This window comes from Anastrepha obliqua, chromosome 4 (assembly GCF_027943255.1).
Source record: "Anastrepha obliqua isolate idAnaObli1 chromosome 4, idAnaObli1_1.0, whole genome shotgun sequence".
Lineage (NCBI taxonomy): Eukaryota > Metazoa > Arthropoda > Insecta > Diptera > Tephritidae > Anastrepha > Anastrepha obliqua.
The window spans coordinates 64,810,473-64,826,287 of NC_072895.1; the positions used below are offsets into that span (position 1 = coordinate 64,810,473).

Sequence of the window (15,815 nt, forward strand, 5' to 3'; positions counted from 1 at the left end):
GCGATGGATTAGTGAGGGATTAAATTCAATTTTGACTATTGTCCTTGATGTCATCTTAAGACTGGTGAGAGTAATTTTATACTATGATTGATATATGAAATTTGATATACATAGCTGTAAGCAAGTGTCACTTGCAAGTATACCAAAGGCTCAAAGAAGCAGTGGGGAGGTATAGCAATAGATTTTGCTGAGCTCCTACCCGCCTGTTTTCTAATGCCACAACCTTTGGAAGTGTAGTAACTCGAATCATGTTCACGGCTTGTTCAACGCTTTTTCGCATACATTTAGACCCTTACTACAAATACAGATTGGTTACGCAATGCAGAGCTCCAGCGGAAAGCGTCCGTAAATAGCCGAATGAAAAATATCCTGAAATAAGTACTAAGGATGTAGTTACAGAAGGTAGTTTGTTGTCGTTATGCTAGGGAGTGAATTCTATGAAAAATAAAGGCTATAAACAAGATGGTTTCTATCATATTCAGCTTCACAGTGGCTTCAGGCTGCAGAACATATAAGCTTACTCGCCAGGCATTATGAGGCTCGTTTTTTTTACATTGCTCTGTGCCAGTACTGCACTTAATTGAAAACTGCCTGCTATAGAAGCCGAGTTCATGAGGATGCGTAAGACCATCATGGATGTATTTGAATTAACATCATCAGCCCGATATTAGGTTTCCCAACATATTCGCTATTATTAACTGAGGTTAATTCGGAATAGAGTGAAATTAATTTTGTAGCTGTGACCACTTAAGAACGCTGAATTTCCCCGAAAATACCTACTACATAAGCCATAGTGTAGAAAATGAAAAGCTGCGACATTGGAATCGGAAATAACCTATTGGGATAATTGAGTGGTTTGGCTACAAGAAAACACAAATTTACGAGAATTCCAAAGCTCTCCGGAAGAACACTTATTTCAGCGGGGTTTGGCATTTGCTTCAAATGCAGCAATGTCTCATTCTTGGTTCTAAAGCAACCTTCCCTACCACTGGTCACCAGATTTGTGGCCACCTTCTAGTCCAGACTGCAATACCCTTAATTATTACGATAGCGGCGTAGTTGAAGCAAATATCAAGGTTAATCCGTGGAACACTAAGAACGCTCTGAAGGCTACCATCAAGAAAGAGCTGATCAAATAGGCAAATAAGAGCTAGCTCGTGTATTTAAGCGCTTCCGGCTTCAGCTGGTGGATGGCATTCATCAACAGGTTAAAATGTATAGTTTTCAATTATGAAATATCTACTCTCATTGTACCAAATCGCGTGAAAATTTAATTAGTTAGTGCTAGTTTTATTTTTAAGCTCATTAGCTTCGCGCTTAATAATATTAATTGATAATAAATAAACAAATATAAAAAAAAAAAAAACCAGAAGGAGTGATTTTTTTTTTAATTAAAAAATCATTATCCGGCATATTCATATTAGTAGTTTCAGGGAAGGCAGTTTTTTGTATAGAAACACATGAGTTTTACGATACAATTCTTCTAAAATCTTTGCGCATTGCTTCAGAATTCGTTCTTGTTTTAAATTTTATGATCAAATATTGCTCGGCCAGGATCACAATAAACGAAAGACTTTAGATGGGATTCGTGGATTTACAATATCATAAAACCCCATGGTACAATCAGTTCAGGTATTTCCTGCCAGAAAATGCATACACTGATCTGCCTTCTTTTGAAAATATCTGTGTTTTTTGTGTAACATTTCTACAGACGAAAAGGGATATCCCCATACACTATTTGATAATTTATAGAAAGCAAATATTCGCGTTAGGTAATTTCATACCATTGAAAGTTCAAGAAGAAGAAGAAAGTTCAAATTCTTAATATCAAATGAATATTTATTGAACAGATTTTTAAATTTTTATTACTATCTTTACATTTTACAAGTCCGAGTCCTTTTCCAAAGTTTGAAAAATGTACCACAGAAATATTTGTCATAAAATTCTACTACACGTCTCTTAATACACCAAAGCTCAAAATTCAACTTAAACGCTAAAAAGCGCTGAAAGCGGACAATGTGTTTTTAAGGAAAAAACTCGGGCATAAGCTCTCAAATCGCCGATACACGTTATTATACAGTATTGAAAGGTGATATACTCGACATACAAGCAAACCTATAAATGCGCTGAACGACGTCACAGTTGGGCAGGAACAGAACAGAAACGTAGCAAAACCTGCACTGTAAAAGTTTAATCACAGGTTTTATGTGCACTCGTATGTTATTCAGTATTAATAAAATTTTGTGTAATTTGGTCAGGAAACTATCAGAGGTCGAGCGATGCCAAGAAACAGGAAATAACTGGAATTGTTATCGCTCGCTTAAATAAATGTAAAAGTATAATTTAATTATAAAATAATTGAAAGTAATTCCAATACTTACTCAAATTCATGCAATCGGCGAATAAGAGCAAAACAAACAGCAAAAATTAATCAGTGATGCCTAGCATACATTTTGCTTGGGAAAGTTAGTGCAATTAACAGAGAAGCACCACAGTTTTTCCTCAGGCAATCAAGATGGCGATTTAGAGTGAGGAGCTGTCATGCATCATGGATGCACTTATATTTGTTTTGTTTCCGCTACCAGAACTTTTTGCCGGAACCTTACTATTGTTTTTTGTTTTCTTTTTTGTTGTGTTGTATAGTCGTTTTCAGTGGATATTTGTGTATTTGCAATACTGTTGAAATGTGTTATTCGAAAAATATGCGGAGTTCGTAGAATAATTTCATGAAACTTAAACTTCGTTTACATAGCTTTTCACATAGATGCGCAATATTTGCAATATTATCCTGAATAACGCTCAAAAATGTATACACATATTCCTTGAAGATTTCATTTAATTCAAAAATTGTGCAGTCGGCTTTTTAAGTCACCGTTCGACACTCCAAGTACAAGAAAGTTCGTTAGATTCCAACGCAAGTAGTGAAAGCTTACCCTGCCACACTATACAGCGCATTTTCGCACCTTACGGCGCTTTTCTCATATACTTTCAAATCACTAGCAATTTTTTAATTTTCAACTATTTCCTCAATCAAATCCACACTATCGGAGTTGTTCATTTGTTTCTCCTGCATATTGAATACCATGTGCTTGGAACAATTTTCGACATAACGCACAATTTGCTCTCTGTATAAGTTATAGTGTACATATTTCTTAAAATAAAAACAATTCAGTAAACATAAAAGTATTATATCAGTTACTTCAAAATTTGAATTGAAGTGAAAGCAAAACTAATAGCATAGCAAAAACGAAGAGTAAAAGCAGCAACACTGAAATGCGTCACATAGAAAATAAGTGAGCACAAATTTCGATATGAAATTTGCTGGAGGAAAATATCTGTGCCTGATTGTGTGATGATAAAGTTCCCCAAATCTTTCTTTCTAAAAAACACTTGGCAATGAAAGGGAAAGTTCAAGCGCGCACTTTTTCAGGTTTGCTGGGTATTTTTGGTATAGGAGAACTGTAAAAAATAAATATTAAAATAAGAATGTAAAAATGTTTATAACGACTAATTTCCTCACAGAGATTGCTGTCAAGTTTTATTGCATTTAATTATTGATTGCATGAAAGTTACATATTTGTGGCAAACTCGATTGAAGGTTTTAAACAGTTGATTATTTTAGTTTTGCGTGTGCAATAGTGTTGTGTAGTGGTGCTCGCGGAAACGAAAGAAATATTCGGATGTACGTACATATTTTACTCGTAGTGAGGAAGCCACGCATCATAATTGGAAATTATTGAGTTAGGAAAAATGCACAGCACTCATTACAAAACTAATTTCTTAACTGAGCAATTAAAAAAAAAAACAAAAAAACAAAAAAAAAGTGGAAAATCACTTATGTATGTACGCAAGGCGAATCTGTTGAAGATGATATGAGTGGACCAGCTGATTTGAAGAGTATTTCAACGACTGGATATACGAACTTTTATTAGCTATCTGATAGCGCACAGCACAGTATACAGAGATATCACCCCAGCAAAATAAGTTTATCGTATGCTGGAAACTTCAGCTTTCGTTGGCAAATAAAATACCAAAACTTCTTCTCTGTAGCTGTTCATTTAATTATTATAGTAATGGTACCAAAATTTTAAATTTGCCGGTTTTTCTCAAGAATGATGAATTTTTAAACAAAGTTTATTTTAGAAATGAACTGTGCAGTGACGAATTGTAGCGATAGTTCAGACAAGTCGTTATTAAAGAAATATTTTCCATTCCCGTTTGAAAAAATCGTCAAAAAATTGTCGCGAATGAAGTGCTTTCAATCACAAAAACTGCAATATGAAATGGGTAAATTATATTTATCTATTTTGTTTTTTTTTTTTTTTTGCATAGCAGTCGTATGTGATTTTGACCCACTTTATATACCTTCTATTCGTACTGTTTTATTTATGACTTAAGAGCAAGCTCTGGGCATAATCTTCCACTTTATCACTCTCGGGTTTTTAAATGAAGTACTTATTAAAACAAACGCTGTACAACTCGTTTATTCAGAGTATTGTCCTTTGCTGGTCCCTACTTTGTTCATCGCCGAGGCAATTTTCAGAAATTCTTCTTGAAATTCTTCCCTGGTTTTTGATGTAATCTGCGAAGTGAACCAATGTGCAGTTTCTTCGAAAGAGTCATATTGAGCAATTCCATGTGAAGTGATTCAGATATTTTAGGCATGTCCTTAACATTTTCTCAAAATTGGTTTATTTGAAAGCCTGAGTATTATATGAATTAATCTGAAAAAAATTTTCAAAAGTTTATACCTTCCAGATTTATTAAATTTTCAACATTTTATTGTCTCGTTTTTTGAAGCCCTATTTGGATAAATTTCACTTTTATTTTTTTAGGATAAAATGGGTCTAAAATGGACACCGGTGTAGGATCAGGGTTATTTTGCGAAGAGCTTTCTATTAGTGAATCCTTTAAACTACCGGATCACTGTAGTGTTTTTCAAGCGGAAATAAACGCTATTCATGAAGCCTTAAAATGGCTAAAGATAAACAGAATATCATCAACGGATATCTGCATTCTATCAGACAGCCAAGCTGCTCTACGAGCGCTGGATGCATTCCAAACAACATCAAGGAGTGTCTTACGTTGTCGCCAATCTCTAAATGAGATGGCCAAACAATATCGTATAATCTTATGCTGGGTTCCAGGCCACAGAGATATACCAGGGAACTGTAGGGCAGACCAACTTGCAAGAGAAGGTACCTGTATGCCAGACATAAGTAATTTTATGGAGATACCTCTCGCAACTTGTAAGCTTCTCATTAAGGACGCATTAATCAGGTCTGCAAATCAAAGATGGATTAGCGTTAACACCTGTGAAATTGCTAGGCAGACATGGCCAAGGCAAAATTTACGTCTGTCCAAGAGTATTATAAAACTGAATAGACTTCAAATCAGGACCTTAGTAGGGGCCCTCACAGGATATTGTCTCATAGGAAATCATGCAAAGAGATTAGGCGTTTGTACGCATGATTTCTGTCGTAGCTGCAGAAATGAGGAGGAGTTGGAAAAAATTCAACACCTGTTTTGCACACGCCCAGCTCTAGCCGGAAGCAGGAACCGATTTTTAAAATTCTACTTCTTAACGAATATAGATAATCTATACATTTTAGGTATCAACAACTTTTTACGCTTCGTCAAAAGATCAGGATGGTTTAATATGGAGAGGGAAATGTAGCTCAGCCCGCGCGGTTCACAAGGGACCCATTTCGTGGTCTAAGTGGCGTCGTTGTCTCTAGGGCGATGCGGCTGCCAAACCTAACCTAGCCTAGGATAAAATATTGTTTTAAGCAAAAGTCTGTTATTAAAAATTTTTTGAAAATTTGTTTTATTTGCAATTTGTGAAAAACCTTGCTAATTACGTAGCGACGCTTGGATCGAATAGCAAACGGACGTAATTTACGAGTTTGCACGAGTATGCTCGCACTAGCGGCCGCTGTAGCCGAATAAGTTGGTGCGTGACTACCATTCGCAAGTGCGTAAGTTCGAGTCTCCGTGTATGAAACATCAAAATTATAGAAACAGGTTTTTCTAATAGCGTTCGGCTCTCGGCAGGCAATCGCAAACCTCCGAGGGTATTTCTGCCATAGAAAAGCTACTCTTGAAGAAAAACATCGGTCGTTCGAAATCGGCTTAAAATTTTAGCTCCCTCCATTTGTGGAACATCATCAATACCCATATATGCTCAAATTTGTTCCCTAAAAATTTTGAACAAGAATTTAAATATTTTGTAAACAAAATTATTTTTAATTTATATTGGTCTAATAAGTAAAAAAAGCAAAAAATTAAAAAATGGTTGCGAAAAACTGATGATATTCGGCTTGAAAAACTCCACATTGTATAAATCCCAGAATTATTAAAGTTTTGTATGCAAAACATATTTCCAAACAAATTGAAGACCATTTCCAAAATACTTATATCACTTGACACAGAAACGCTCTAGTGATGACCTACGACATTCTTCTGCGGGGTAATAAGCAGCCTGTAATAGAAAGCGACAATGTCGGGGAACACGAAGTGTTACCAAATTCATTTGAACAACATTGTATATGTATGTATTACTCCTTTGTGTTATGTCTCGGTTTCAATAATTGCAGTCGATACCTATACCCAGTAATGGTTTCAGCAGCCACCAACATATACAGATCGTAACATTCCAACTTGGATATTTGACCTAGGGTTAATTTTCTAGTGCTAGTTTAACTGTGGTAAATTTTTAAACTAAGTTTTATCCTGTTGGGCTTTTAAACTTAGTTTACCTGAATAGCAGAGTTCAGCTTGCGTCGAAAAACTGTTACTTTGGAGTTCATGTACATGGACATCGATGACACTGGCTGCCAGGTTTAGCGGGGCACTTTTTCTCTTTGTTTTGTTGTAACGTATCCACTTTTCCTCGCCTGTTAGAGCCGGGTGTAATAAAATCTTCCTTTCTAGAAGTATATGCACACAGAAAGTAGCGTTCTGAAAAGTGGCTTTTAAGATCTCTTCTGACCTTGACTTCTTCGCGTATATCATTTTACAAAAGAGTGTCTGCGTTCAACTTTGGTTTTAGGTTGAATAATTTCGCTCAGCTAATTTGAAAAGAATTATCGGAGGTGTTAGAAATCGCCATGAAATCTGGAGTTTCTTAAATGAAATTGAAAATGACAAAATGCCTTCCAATGCACCACAACCTTGGAGATAGTCCTCGGATTCACAAATTGCAAGTGTTATCAAAAAATCGTGGTTACTGAAGTTGGTGAAAATTAAGTGCGATTTACAAGATTCTGTAGTAATGACATGCACCTGAAGCCTCAATATAACTCCCAACTTGAGTACTGCCGGTAGCCGAAAGCGTAATTGTTGAGCTGTGAATTGTACGAAATTTGAAGTGTTCCACTTTTTGTTTGATGCTCAGCAGATAGACGTATAGGGTTCATTTAGAAGTACCCTACCTAGTAGTTGAATGTTTTTGCTACCAAAGGATATGCAAAAGGCCTCTTCTGTTGCTCTATCGCATTCCACATTCCGTTTGGAGTTTATCCATTGATTTAGTATTTGGTTGATCACTTGCTTAGTCAATACAACGGTTCCGTTTGCATGAGAATGGTCAGGTACTGAGCGCTGCATTATCTACTGTGTTTCTTGGTGCCAAAAGCTGAAAACTCATTACTAATTTGTACATAGATGTAAATATCTGATCAGAGAAAGAATTTTTATGACCGCTTAGCTATCAAAAAAAGTGTAATACAATTTTTCAAATTTATTTTCTAGGTTTGTAATTCTTAAATTTTTTTTAATTTCACCAAATGCATTTTTGTAACTAGTTCTTTTATGATCCTTTCAAAAATTCGTGCTTTAAAATACGCCTTTACCAGCTTTGTGGCGGTGCTTTGTATTTTCCAGGGTTTCTGCTTCGTCTCATGCAACTAAATATACTCTGTACTTACTTTCGCCCGCGTTTACTTCCTTTAATTGCTTAACTTTAATTACGACCGGTTAATAAACCGCAATTAAATAAAGAAGGAAGGAAAATAAAGGCCAATAAACATTTCAAACGCAAACCCATTCCCTTGCTGGCGAAATCTTTCGGCATTTTTATATAGTTTCTCTATGTTTGGTTAATTTTTTCTTCGTTTGCTGTGTCCTTTTCCCCAGATGTGGAGCAGCTTTTAACTCAACTCCTACCTGTACATACCCATGCATATTATTTACCTTTGCTTTTGACTACACTTTCGTTGGACACACTCCTATTGAAATTTACTTACCCGTCAAATAATACCGCCGTGGATTTATTTCAAATTTCTCTTTGTGTGTAAGTGTATAATACATAACTGAAGAGCTTTGTGTGCTTTTAGTCTTTTGTTGTATACCCATTACCTTGTTCGCCTAGGCGCCACCGCGTATTTAAGTGCCTCTGACTAAGCGATTCAGCTGGATGGTGTGTGGGTGATTGTGTAGTGATCCCAATTTCGATTTCCGCTTGATGCTACTTGTGCTGACGGCTTTGAAGGATTTTTGCGCCTTGTGTAGACTTACTCACATATACCCATACTAATTGCATACAGGGAAACTTTGGAGAGAAGAGAAAGGGCATTACAAAATCAAAAGAGAAAATGCAAGAGTCGTAAAATTATTTAAATACAGGCTGTGTAGGTACCCTTTACGTAGGGTCGGTTTAAAGTTGCTTGCTGATTACTTGAACGGTCATTTCAGATTGCGTTCGCAGCAGCACCGAAAAGGTTTCTCTACTGAGACTCTCCGGAGTACGAAGGAACATCTCAACACACACCTTTTCGTGAATACCTGACCTTAACTGTATTTGGGTTAATTTTTTTCTTGAAGTGTATTGCTAATCCTTTTATAGGAAGAAATCCGGCAATCAAGTACCTATCGCCTTCATTATGGAGTCTGAAGATGCCTGCGGTACTAGTAATTAGGGACGTCATATTGAGGTACAAGAAATCATTTTTAGGTCGCAACATCTCTCCGTTAGTGTCTAATCGCATGAGAGATACAATGTGAAGTGATTCTCAAGTAATTTGGACATTGCCGTAAATTTTTCTGAAAATTGGTTTAATTGTAGGCTCGAATATAATAAGGAGTAAACTACAAGACAAAATATCTGCCGTTCGGAGTCGGCTTGAAACTGTAGGTCCCTCCATTTGTGGAACAACATCAACACGCACACCACAAATAGGAGGATGAGCTCGGTCAAACACCCAAAAAGGGTGTACGCGCCAATTATATATATCTATATATATGTACATATATAAAAAGTACAAGAAATCTTAAAAAATTAATAATTTTGATTTTTTCAATGTTGAAAATTTAGGTATAGACTTTTATTAGGCTTTTATTCTAACTTTTTAGGATAGAATATACTTTTAAAATTCCTTTTGTTTCAACAAAATATTATATTTTTGTTCAAACTTTTTGGTGAAAAAATTTTTTTCGTAATTTTTGAGTGATGTTTTTCATTAATAGCTCAGTCTATGCCCAGTAATCCCTAAAAGTTATATTCAAATCCGTACTGCAAACTAGTAAGGGTGCTGTTAATTGCCTAGAGTTCTTGGAACTCGGAGAAACCCATTCGGCGGTACCCGGCCTAACTAGTTTATAGATTACCGAATATCACGCGATACTTCTAAGATCACCTGATGCCAATATCAGCCTGATAATGAACTGTTCAGAAAAGTGCTCCACGACTAATTTCAAGCTTATTGTTAGAGAAACCAAGAAGATAAATATGGACCTCTGAAAAAGTTGTACTTTAGGGAAGTGGTATGGAACTTCATAACTTAAAGTAGGTCAGCTGCTCTGCGTTTACGAGAAAAGAATACAAAAACACGATTGAGAGAATACAGAAGGTTGCACATTTATTGGGTCGCTACTTGGCCCTCAATGAAGTTGACAGCATCAGCTATTGAGATGACGTGATTCCAGATTGTTTTGTTTAGAAACAATATTTTCATTCTACTCACTTTTCTATTATATTCTTTGTTTACATTAATCTAACTTAAATTTTAATTTTTGTGTTTAAATCTTTGCTATTTTGACATTATCTTCTTGAATCGTTTTCTCGTATATCTCTCCTAGAAATGCATCACGGAAAAGGTGCGCTCCTTTTCAACTTCAGTTTGCGCATCTTTGCACTCTTTCATTCTTGATTAAAATACGCGATGTTCAGAATATCGTCCTGCTATTACGCTCGCAGTGAATTTGACGGAATCGCTGTGTGTGTGACGTCACATTTGCACATTTTTTTGTGTGTTGTTTGTGCAATTGCTTCCTCTTCTTCTTTTCATTTTCAACTTTCTTTCACGCAACTGCACCAGTGTAATGTGATGTCCTCTGATAGCCACAATCTTATATTCTATCATTTTTGATTGAAATATATTTCTAGTTTCTCACGTCCCCAAATATTTGGGAATCTATCAGGGAAGGGTTGAAACATTCATATCGGCGCCGGCATCTTTCTAATTAGCCGAAAATTATTATCCTCCAAAATTTCTTTTTTCCCTTAATCGTTTTCTTCTCTTCTCTCACTCTCTCTCTCTCTCTCTCTCTCTCTCTTTACTGAATATGTACTACTCACTTTCTTACGCTGGATTAAGTCTTAGAGCTACGTTCTTCTGAAACACACTGTACCTTCATACATATATGTTAGTCACATGCGTGCATGTATGTATGTATTTACAGTTTACAAACTGCTACATACAAACACTTTATGACTGAATGAAATTGGTTGGGTTTGCAATGTTTCGGATAATTTTGGCTTAGATTGAAAGGGGTTCGCTCGTGCGTTAAGCTAGAAATTCGTTGGTTGGGTGGAGTTGTATTTGATTTGTGCTGTGGGCGCTTTGTTTCCCTCCGTAGTTGGTCAACTATTTGTGAATGGCCCAGTTATGGGTGAAACGCGCCGGTTTTGCGGCGCCTGCTTTCCAATTTTACGAGCGAATACCATTCCATTACTCTTTGGCTGGTCGATGGAACCAACTAAAACAGGACACAACATAGTTACAATGATTTTTATTTTTAGCACAAATCGAATGTACAGTTATTTTCCATCTGCCTGGTTTATTTAATAGTTTTGATATTTCGCTTTTTTATTTTTTCCTCACATTTTCTTGTCCCAATTTTCGCACAATTCTCATGCTTTTTCCTGCTTTAATGCTGAATGAATCATTTTTGTATTCTACACACATTTTTCAACACAAACATCTGCCATATGCACATCTCTACACACATATTTACTATTTCACACATGCTATTTCACGTATTCGCAGCTGTATGTGTTTCATTCTCTTTTTATGTAAGTGTGTGTAAATTTTTAATTTAAGCCTGCATAAGAAAAATAGCTTGCGCTTTGTGCTTTTTAAGTACAACTATTAAATATTTTCAAGTTTTAATTCGAAATACCTCTTTCTCTTGATAGTTTCCAGCTTTTGCATGCGCCTGCTTTTATGCTTCATAGTTTGGTGTAGTTTTTCACTTTCGTATCCCTACTGCCAGTCAAGCATCGTAAATGATTGCCTGGCGTCTTAAATTTATTGCATTGTTTTGCAATCTTTAGTTTTTTATTTCCTAAGTTTTTAATGTACTGTTAGATCTACAAATATATTTTGCTCTTTCGTTATTTGCACTAAAAAGCAACGCCACTGCTTCATACATACTAACACATTTTATGAATTCATCAATTTCACTGCTCATCTCAGTCAGGAGGAAAAGTGTCATAGGTATAAGCTAACACTAATCCGCCGTGTGAGAATGTTTTCATATATACGAATATACAAATACATTTATACTTGTTTAATATGTACATGTACGCATAAGGAGTGCCTTTATTAATTTATTCTTTATATTGAACATTTTTAATTATAAATAAACCTGCCGTATCGTTCATACAAGGTGCCGCAAAACTTATCATATACTTTCGTTTCTGAATAATTTTTACTTAATGCAAAAAAATTATTTTGAGTGATGGAAATCTTTATTTTAACCTTTACGCGCTCCATTACTTGTCTGCTTGCATACTATAGCTGTCTAATTCACAAGTGACACATATGGTTGACGTACGACGCCATTTGCAAAAACTATAAATTTTCCGATAGCGACACCTTGTACTCACCTTGTATGAATCTACTGCAGATATTCTCAAAATTGGAAGCCCCTCCTTGCCTTAACGAACCGACATAAAAGTAGTCGAACTATTACCAAATACACCATTTACTGACAATTTAAAAATCAACGAAGCTGAGATATAAAAACAGCAGGACGCTTATCAAAGTAAGGCGGAGTTGAAGTTAATAACTCAAAGTTTCTAAAGAAACTATTGCTATTCTTAAATATTAAATTTCTTAGTTTGTCCTTTCAGCACCGTGAGTGTAGCTTCCTTAAACTTCTTTGCGCCGCGATGATGAGTTGCTTGATATACAACTTGATCTTGGAGAATAAGAGACACTCGAAAGCTAAATGATGAGTGTGATAGCTTCGGAATCTTAAAAAAACGATTGCTTTTACTTCTAGTCCTAATTAAAAGATTTCCATTGCTACCTATTTCTTTTAGTTGGTTGCAGGATAACGAACTGTCAACTGCTAGAACCTCATAGTGGACAGATCTGTGTTAGAATCCTTTGGTCCGTCTTCGTTCGCGTGAGCGATGTAGGCTCCATTCTAGTACCAGTGTGACCCAGTCACTTACACTTTATTTCTCTGATTTCTACATTGAGCGGCTTTTGACAGAGTTCCTCATTAGAAATCCAGATGTCTGGTCGGCATATTCGCAAGAAGGTGCGAAGGCGTGATTGACTGATTTGACTGATGACTACTGTAGAACGCCACAGATCTCACATTGGAGTTAAAACAGTGGAATTTCGTAGTTTTACTATGTAGAAAAAATATAATGAACGAGGAATAGGCTGGTGAAAAATGCGTAACTGCAGCTATTCTGCAATGCTAATAAAGTAGATAATTTTTAGTGCCTTTTTGAAGCACATAGTTTATTAACTATATAAGATTCTAATACTCAAAACATTTCCTGGTATTACATTTTTAAGTGTTATGATCAGCTACATATATGATTCTGAAACTATATCGAGCTAAATCCAGCCAAATGCAGACAAATCTACTGAGATATCTGCTCAACCTTCATACATCTTTGGCAGACTGCCTCACTAGAAACACCAATCCCTTCCAGCGCAACCTTAATGTAGTTTCACCTAATCAGTCATTCAGCTATCGAAAAAGTTTCGCTTTATAGCATTCAGTATTTATAAATAACTTCGGCCATATGAAGATTTCGACTGCGTCTTATGAAAGTCATGCGGCCAGTTCAAAGTTGTACCAATTTTCCAAGTTTAAACATAGATGGATGTCATGTTTAGCACTTAATCAAACATTATTGAATTAATCAGACTTCAATTTGGTTTCCTAAGCCCAGGGTGGCTAAGTGGCATAATAAAGAGTGGTTAAGTTTCAAGGGCCGGTGTTGATTTTGAATAAAATACATTTTTTTTAGGAAATTATTATCATTTCTCTTTATTATGATAATATTGGTATGGCTCAATTACGTATGAAATAAAATATTGGCCGATGGTCCAAATTTTCGATGACACTGAGGAATAGTTGAGGTTCTATGCCGTTAATGTGTCGAATTATCTCATCCTTTAGCTATTGAATTGTTGCTGGTTTATCGACGTACATCTTTTCTTTCAAATAACCCCAAAGAAAGAAGTTAAACGGTGTCAAATCACATGATCTTGGCGGCCAATTGACATCGCCGCGACGTGAGACTATTCGGCCATCAAATTTTTCGCGCAAAAGAACCATTGTTTCGCAAGCTGTGTGACAAGTGGCACCGTCCTGTTGAAACCACATATCGTTATCATCTCACGATAGCGAACACTATTCACAGGAACTGAAAGGCTAGTCAGTCCTCATTTTGTAACAAATACGGCCCAATGATGCCGCCGGCTCATAAACCGCACCAAACAGTCACTCTTTGTGGCTACATTGGTTTTTTGGCAATCACTATTGGATTATCATTCGCCCAAATGCAGCAATTCTACTTTTTGACGAATCCACTGAGGTGAAAATGTGCCTCATCACTGAAGATGATTTTCTTCGAAAACTGGTCATTCACTGATGCCATTTCCTGCCACCATTCCGACCATTGACGACGCTTGAAATGGTCAAGAGGCTTTAGTTTTTGAGTCAATTGCACCTTCTAAGCGTGTAAATGGAAGTCTTTATGCATAATGTTCATCAACGACGAGCGTGAGAGGTGCAATTGTTGGGCACGACGACGAGTTGAGGTGGACGGCTCTTCAACCACACTATCGCGAACAGCAGCCATATTTTCTGCAGTACGAGCTGTACGAGCATGCACTGGTGTTTTCACATCTCCTACAGACCCGATTTGCTCAAACTTTTGCACAATTTTTCCGATTGTACGCACATTTGGACGATTAAATTGACCGAAAAAATCACGAAGTGCGCGATATGCATTTTGATTTGAACGCCCGTTTTCATAATAAGCCTGAATAACTTTAATGCGTTGCTCGACTGTGTATCTTTCCATGGTTCAAATTGAGTTAGTCTGAAACTGAAAAATCTGAAATGAAATGTACAGAGAAACTTGACGTTTAGGTGTGGTTCACATTCAACATCGGCCTTTGAAATTTAACCACCCTTTATATCAACTTTAATTACAGCGCAAGTATTCCAGATTTCTACTATAAACCACAGCTAACTTTTCGAGCTTAATGCTAAGTTAGGTTAGGTTGAAGCGGCTGTCATGCGGATCACACTGAAGCTTATAACCCATTGTAATGCCGCTACCCACGCGGCCACCTGTACTTATCTCTTTTAAAACCTGTGTGTGATTTTCATAAATTTTAGAATATCCCTGATTTCTGCAGAACTGAGATCTTCCAATTAATTAAAAAATTGTCTACCCAAAATAGGACTACTACGTCTGTATAGAGCCATATATTTGCATACCCATCCTTTGGGCGTGCCTACCTAATATGTAGTGCCTCGTTATAACTGAGGTCAGTGTGCTGAGACTGTGCTTATTTCGGCTTAGCAAATATTCTATGTGCTTAACATGGAGAACCGGGTACAATTATCGGGCGATTGCAATATTAAAAGTGGAAGATAAGGAAAATTCTCCATTTAGACCAATAAGTTCGGCCTATACCTCTGTCAAAGCTGGATGCGTGTTTGACAACATTGTGGTTTGACAATTTTGAATTTTGAGAATATCTTCAACTAACGTAAGGATTATTTATAATTTTAATTCCTGAACTCAAAAAATAAGGGCATTGCTTATTCATATACACCACATAAAATACTAAATTATCGCTTTTCACACTTTTTTTGAATCAGAAAACATGCACACACACACACACACACTCACACAATATATTATTTACATTTAATAACATTACTGTACTGAATTCTACATTTCAAGTGTTTCCTTTATTGGGATTTTACGCTTTAAGATCCCTTTAATTTGTTTTTTATAAAAAATAAGTTTGTATTTGGCTTAAAACGATAATTATTAGCGAGTTTTGCTTGAGCTTTTAGAGACTTTTGAGGGAGTGTATTGGAATAATGAAGCTATTTCTATTTTATGTATTATACAGAAATTAAATAATAAATCACCTAACTATAATACGTAGGAGCACAAGATGAAACTAGTTTCGTAATCTACATCGAGATTTTTAAATGAATTGATGTCTTTAAATATTAGGAATAAATGACATCGAATAATTATTATAGTTGAAAAAGACGAATTTTTCTCTAGATGGTTGGGTAATTGAAATGTAAAA

At 36.0% G+C, this 15,815-nt stretch overlaps 1 protein-coding gene across 10 annotated transcripts in view; it reads left to right on the forward strand.

Moving 5' to 3' along the window:
• The window catches only part of LOC129246307 (protein NDRG3), a 97,644-nt gene that overhangs the window by 46,101 nt on the left and 35,728 nt on the right, over positions 1–15,815 (forward strand). Inside the window, exon 1 of one of the 10 annotated variants that reach the window (XM_054885015.1) lies at positions 3,580–3,682. The exons of the other annotated variants lie outside the window; for them this stretch is intronic. The gene's annotated coding sequence lies outside the window, so the exon portion shown is untranslated. Of the gene's footprint in view, positions 1–3,579; positions 3,683–15,815 lie in introns of those variants that run through there. 10 annotated transcript variants of the gene reach the window in all.